This window comes from Euphorbia lathyris, chromosome 4 (assembly GCF_963576675.1).
Source record: "Euphorbia lathyris chromosome 4, ddEupLath1.1, whole genome shotgun sequence".
Lineage (NCBI taxonomy): Eukaryota > Viridiplantae > Streptophyta > Magnoliopsida > Malpighiales > Euphorbiaceae > Euphorbia > Euphorbia lathyris.
Window position 1 is genome coordinate 16568079 of NC_088913.1, and position 6445 is coordinate 16574523.

Genomic DNA, 6445 nt, shown 5'->3' on the forward strand with positions numbered 1-6445 from the left:
ATGTTATATTATTATTATTATTATTATCAAGAAGTTATTTTTTCCCAATTTTCTAGACAAGGAGATTGTAAGCGTCTAATACGTTTGATAAGATGTTTATTCTTGAAGAATGTGGATTATGCTAGATACGAATTCAAAATCAAGGTAAATAAAAATAAATTTTGATGCTCAAAATCCTAAAAATGTACATTAATTATGGATATTGAGATAATTGCTTTTGCAACATTGGCTTATATAATTTTTAACTATTACATTATGATTCGTACAAAATTGTTAGTATTTCAAGAGTTTTTAACAGATGAAAATGAAATATGATCATAGGACAAATTATTGAAAAATATTAATTAAGAAAATATTATTATTTGAATCTCTTCAAATTCTCAAATGTTGAGCATAATGATTCTAATTAATATAATTAATTTCACATATTAATTATAAAACGTTTTTTTGTACTGAGTGGTTACAATTACGATTTAATTCTATTTAACTAAAATTAATTTATGGACTTAATACTTCATTAAGAAAAAATAAAATGTTTAATTAATGGGCAAAAAATATTTTCACTCTCCTCTTTATACGCTTATGTCTCGACATTCTCTCTTATTTTCAAAAAAAAAAACGAGAGGAAGATGGTTCTCTCCTAATTATCTTTTTTGTTCCTTCATTTTTTTTCAATTCTTTTGTTTGTTTTTCTTACTTACAAAATTCAAGAATATATAATTATTAGAAAATATTAATGAAGTCAAATAAGTGATATCTGCGAGTATGGATGATATTCTATATAGTGAAAGAATGAAGAACAAATTGATCGAATGTCTTGATGAGATATTACGAGATGAAAATAGGAGAAATCATCATCTTAAACTGATTCAATTAGATATATTGGGTTATTGTAACAGAATGAATAATTGAACTCGAATACTTGGTGATCATGAAATTCCATCAACCAAAATAATTATCATCAAGATGAATTTGTGACTAATTCTTACGAATTTTATTTTTTTTTATATGTAACATATTGAATTGATAAAATTTCTTCATATGCAACATTAGAAAAGTATTGATTGTAATAGTTTATAGAATAATATATTGATGTTGCTTTCATTTTAACATAGATTGTAATTCTTTTGTATCGTAGATATAATATTTAATTTTAATTGTAGTTTAATTCAATTTTTGTTTAACCTATATTGTAATTCTTTTGTATCGTAAATATAATATTTAATTTTAATTATAGCTTAATTTAATTTTTGGTTTTTTATTATATTCTAATATATTTCTTAATTAATCTGCTATTTTATTATTATTGTTTCACAGAATATTTGGAATATGAAAATATATTAAAATTCCTAAAAAGTACAAATCATTGAATTTTGTAAAAATAAATAAATCATTCATCTTTAGTTAAAATTCTATAAAAAAAAGTAGACAATTATTTTTAAAATTAATTTAATTTGAATTATCATTAAAAAATATATATTAATTTCAAATATACATAATATAAATTTTTATCATAGCATGATATAAAATTATTTTAAAGTAAATATGTCATTTTATTTATTTATCTAAATTATATAAAAGTTTCATACCACGTGCATCGCACGGGTTTTCGACTAGTATATAATAGTAATAGGGATAAGAGCAAAAATAAACCCCGTGATTTCAGATTTCAACACTTTTAGGATTGTTGTATTTTTTTTTGTTACAGAATAATACTTGTAGTTTCAATATTAGCCAAGAAGAAAATATATATCAGGACTTTTTAGTAACACATAATTTTTTGTCCAGTCACTTTTTTGTGTTAGCTATTTCATTTGGCATTTTTATAAATACACAAAATAATATCAAGTCACCATTGTTGCCGATTGAGATTTATCTTCTCTTGTGAGTGTTATTTTTTATTTTTTTCTAAATGAATTATATGACAAAAATTGACTGGACATAAATATTGTATACCACAGCATTATTTTCAATATATATATCAAAAATATCCTCCGGCTTCAATTCTGTTACGGGAAAAAATCATTTTTTTACTAACATCTAAAATCACAAGTATCAATTTGTCATAAACAAAATACCACATATATATTAAAAATACATCTTATTAATAGTGTAATTGTTCTTTCTCCATTTCTTTTATGTGGAATTTGAGTCCATTCCTATTCCTATTGTTATCTTTAACGCCGCTCCTTGCTTCCACCTTCCACGAGCAGTTTTTGCTTGGTTCTTCTTCCATTGTCAAAGATCATGATATCAGAAATGTCAACTTGATCACAGTTATCTTCACTGGCAGCTGTAGGCGACATCTGCAAGCGTGCACATTTCCACAGAAGAGGAAACTGCAAAACCAGTTTCTTAGAACCTTACATCCCCTAGCTATGTCAATGATGAAATCCGTTGGCAATTGATTAGCCACAGAGCTGCATATGAAAATGAATAGTTTCATGACAACATACATAAGGTTGAATCTGTAGAACAAGGGAGATCAATGTAGAAACATTCAAAATGTACCACATCGAAATAAGGCGATGGAAGCTCCAATATTCTTGTATACGAAAAGATTGCATCTTGAGTTTAAAATTTCAAATTCTATATGCTTACACCAAAATAATCTATGGCAAGTACTGCTCAAAGAAACATCGCAAATAATAGGCAAATGTAGATATAAAATGCCAAATATTTTCAGAAATTGCTGAAACAAACACCAAAATGAAATTTGCATACGTATATATAAACCCTTGGAAAGTAAAATTCAAATGAAATTCCATATATAAGCCCAATATGTCCAATCCAATGAAATGTGCATACGTATATATACCAGATGAGCCAGTTTACTTGGGAAGAGAAATCAATCATATGCATAAACTAAAATACAAGTTTAGTCTTCAGAACACTTCACCTGACATCTCCCTGTTTCCACCTAAAAAACGACTCCAAATCAAAATAACTTTCCCCTTATACTCCTACATATATTAAACCCAACAAATATCCCAAAATTGGAAACAAAAAACAACCAATTCCTAAATCGATTACTCGTTTTAGGACAAAAAAATAGTAGCAAATCCATATACAAACCCTAAAACACCTGGAAAGTAAAATTCAAAAACACAACACAGGTATTCAATCTCGACAAAAGAAATTGATTTTAAAGCTCTGCTAGGCTCAGATTCCCCTTTCATCAGACAAGAACAAAGGAACAAAAACGACCATGGCTGCTATACGGAACGATCAACTTCCGAATAACCCCACCATTGAAATAGAATCGTTCCTTTTCATAGTCTGATTTCGAAAATTGAAAAGGATCATCACTGCCAATAAATCGAAAGTTCAGGGGAATTAGATGCATGCATCTTTCTGTGGGACTCTGTAAAGCGGTTTATTTGATAATGAAACCCACCCGTGAAATTAATCATCGGCTCCGCAGCAGTTCAGGGAGGGGCGGCAACCACCCTACAAGAACTCCCATCCGCCTCCCTGAGAGCAAGGCCTCATATTCTTACCTCTAATCAATTACCTTATTTTTTTTAAACCAGTTAAACTTTGGAGTCGAGCTTCCATTTTATAGTCGGAGCTTTTCATAAAAAATGTAAAAAATTGTAAAGAAAAGAAGTTTGTACCGTAAGAACATAGAGACGATGATGATGCCCGATGCCCCTTCAGATCCTTCCCTGCTTTTACCTGCAAGAACATAGAGTCGATCGAGCTTCGGTTTTCTCGTCGGAAGCTTTTCTTTCTTTCCCTTTGCTGTCCGTTTTATAGTCGGAGCTTTTCATAAAAAAAGTAAAGAGAAGAAGTATGTACCGTAAGAACATAGAGACGATGATGATGCTCGATGCCCCATCAGATCCTTCCCTGCTTTTACCTGCAAGAAAATAGAGTCGATCGAGCTTCGGTTTTCTCGTCAGAAGCTTTTCTTTCTTTCCCTTTGCTGTCCGTTTTATAGTCGGAGCTTTTCATAAAAAAAGTAAAGAGAAAAAGTATGTACCGTAAGAACATAGAGACGATGATGATGCTCGATGCCCCATCAGATCCTTCCTTGCTTTTACCTGCAAGAACATAGAGTGGATCGAGCTTCGGTTTTGGTAGATGATTAGTTGGAGGAAATCAGAACGGAGATGTAGAAACATGTCAAAAAGTACCACATCGAAATAAGGCAATCGAATAATTAAACGGAGCTCCAACACGAAACTTGAGAATGGCTGATAAAATTTCAAATTCTATGTGCTTAAACCAAAATAATCCATGGCATGTAATGTTCAAAGAAACTTGGCATATAATACAAAATAGTATTAACTTCAATACCATTTCGTGTCTGTTTAGCTTCTTTTTATTGTTTTATGCCAATCAATAGATATGACGTGTTTAGTTAGGAAGGAAAAACATCTACTTATCGCTATTTTGGAATTAATATTTACCAGCTAACAACACTAGCTGAACCAAACAGATTCTAAAATTATAGGCAAATGAAACCTAAGCAACTATTTAATGATGAATTTCCTTAGTGATTACTTAGCTGAAAGTTCTATGTCTTTCTAATAAATTCGTGGTTAATATAATCTAACATTATCTTATTCAGTTCTCAACATTTTTCTTATATAGTTAATACAACATCTTACATATAGGAAAATAACCAATTTTTAGCTTATGCATTTAATCCTTACTAAAGCATGCCACTAATTGGCGAGTGATCAAAGTAAAACCATATTTGATATGAAAGTGCCAAATATTTCCAGAAATTGCAGAAACTAAAAATGGCCTATTTCCGATGCCTATACCATGTGTGGTTTAGCTGGTAAATACCACTTATTAGCAACAGCCGAACCAAACAAACAAAAACAAAAACACACAAGCCCTATATGTCCAATCCAATGAAATTTGCATACATACATACTAGAAGAACCAGTTTAGGGAAAACACATCATAGGAATGGGAACACATTAAAATTCACACTGCATAAACTAAAAGACAAGTCTTCAGAACACCTCACCGGATATTGTTCTTCACATCTCCCTGTTTCCATCTCAAAAAGGACTCCAAATCAAAATAACTTTACTCCTTATACTCACTACTTACATTAAACCCAAGAAATACCCCTAAATTGGAAAACAAAAACACCCAATTCCTAAATTGAATCTTCTTTTTAGGAAAAAAAAAATAGTAGCAAATCCATATATAAACCCTAAAACAATTGGAAAGTAAAATTCAAAACACAACAGAGGTTATTAACTGATAATCTCGACAAAAGAAATTGATTTCAAAGCTCTGCTAGGCTCAGATTCCCCTTTCATCAGACAAGAACAAAGGAACAGAAACCGACCATTGAAATCGAATCGTTCCTTTTCACAGTCTGATTTCGAAAATTGAAAAGGATCATCACTGCCAATAAATCGGAAAGTTCACGGAAATTAGACGCATGCATCTTTCAGTCGGACTCTGTAAAGCGGTTTATTTGATAATGAAACCTACCGTTGAAATCATCAGCTCCGCTGCAATTTAGGGAGGGGCGGCAACCACCCTACAAGAACTCCCATCCGCCTCCCTGAGAGCAAAGCCTCATATTATTTTTTTAAACTTGTTCATCTATGGAGGGAGTGAGTGATTGCGTCTAATTTTACAGTGAAGCCTCCATTTTATAGTAGCAAGATTTTCTTAATTTCCCTTGATTACCCTTTTCCGCCCAGAACAAGGACATTTTAATCATTCAAAAACTTCCATCTCTAAAATTGGTAATTGGAGCGTAATTATGTCTGTCCTGTCCAAACAAGGAGATCTTCAAAATCAATTTGTTTGTGGGTCTGGGGTTAAACTATATCATAGTCCTTTGATTAATTCTTTTTTAACAAATTAACCCTCCAATAAATAGAGATATTAATCCATCTTCAACAATCCAATATATATATATGATTCAAACTATATATTTGTCACGTCAATTGATAATATAATATAAATTATCACAATATATCATTTCTTAATTATTATTATTAACTTAAAAAGAATAATAATATTCTGACTGTTTTACAAATGCTCAATGGGATTTGAATTAAAAATAAGGAAATTCATGACTAAAGAAAGACCTTTGTTAATGATATATAAAATTAGCTCAAATTAACAACTTTACGCCCATAATAATTAAATTAGATTATATTGCAAAATGGACTCTCAGATGTCCTTTCTATTATAAATCATCTTCCAAATTATATATTCTTCGTAATGTTCAGTTAAATATCATTGATTTATACTAAGTGAAAAAAAACCCAAAAAAAAAAAAAAACTATCTGCAAGCCAAATCATTTCTATTAAGAAACATAATTAAAACCAGGGGTGAGTATCGGTTTGGTTCGGTTACTAACCGAACTGAACTTTCGATTCACCGAATCGAAGTTGGTGCTATTTTCATAACCGAGTGGAACCAAATAAGATTGGTAACCGAAAATTTTCGGTTCGG

The 6445-nt window shown here is 30.6% G+C and overlaps 1 long non-coding RNA gene across 1 annotated transcript; it reads right to left on the reverse strand.

The window, feature by feature from the left end:
* Nucleotides 1–2000: 2000 nt before the first annotated feature.
* LOC136228037 (uncharacterized) lies at nt 2001–5721 on the reverse strand. The gene is made up of 3 exons (XR_010688380.1): nt 5467–5721; nt 3618–4046; nt 2001–2420 (listed from the first exon to the last, which is right to left on the reverse strand). It is a non-coding gene; the product is annotated as an uncharacterized lncRNA (long non-coding RNA).
* Between the last annotated feature and the right edge of the window lie 724 nt (nt 5722–6445).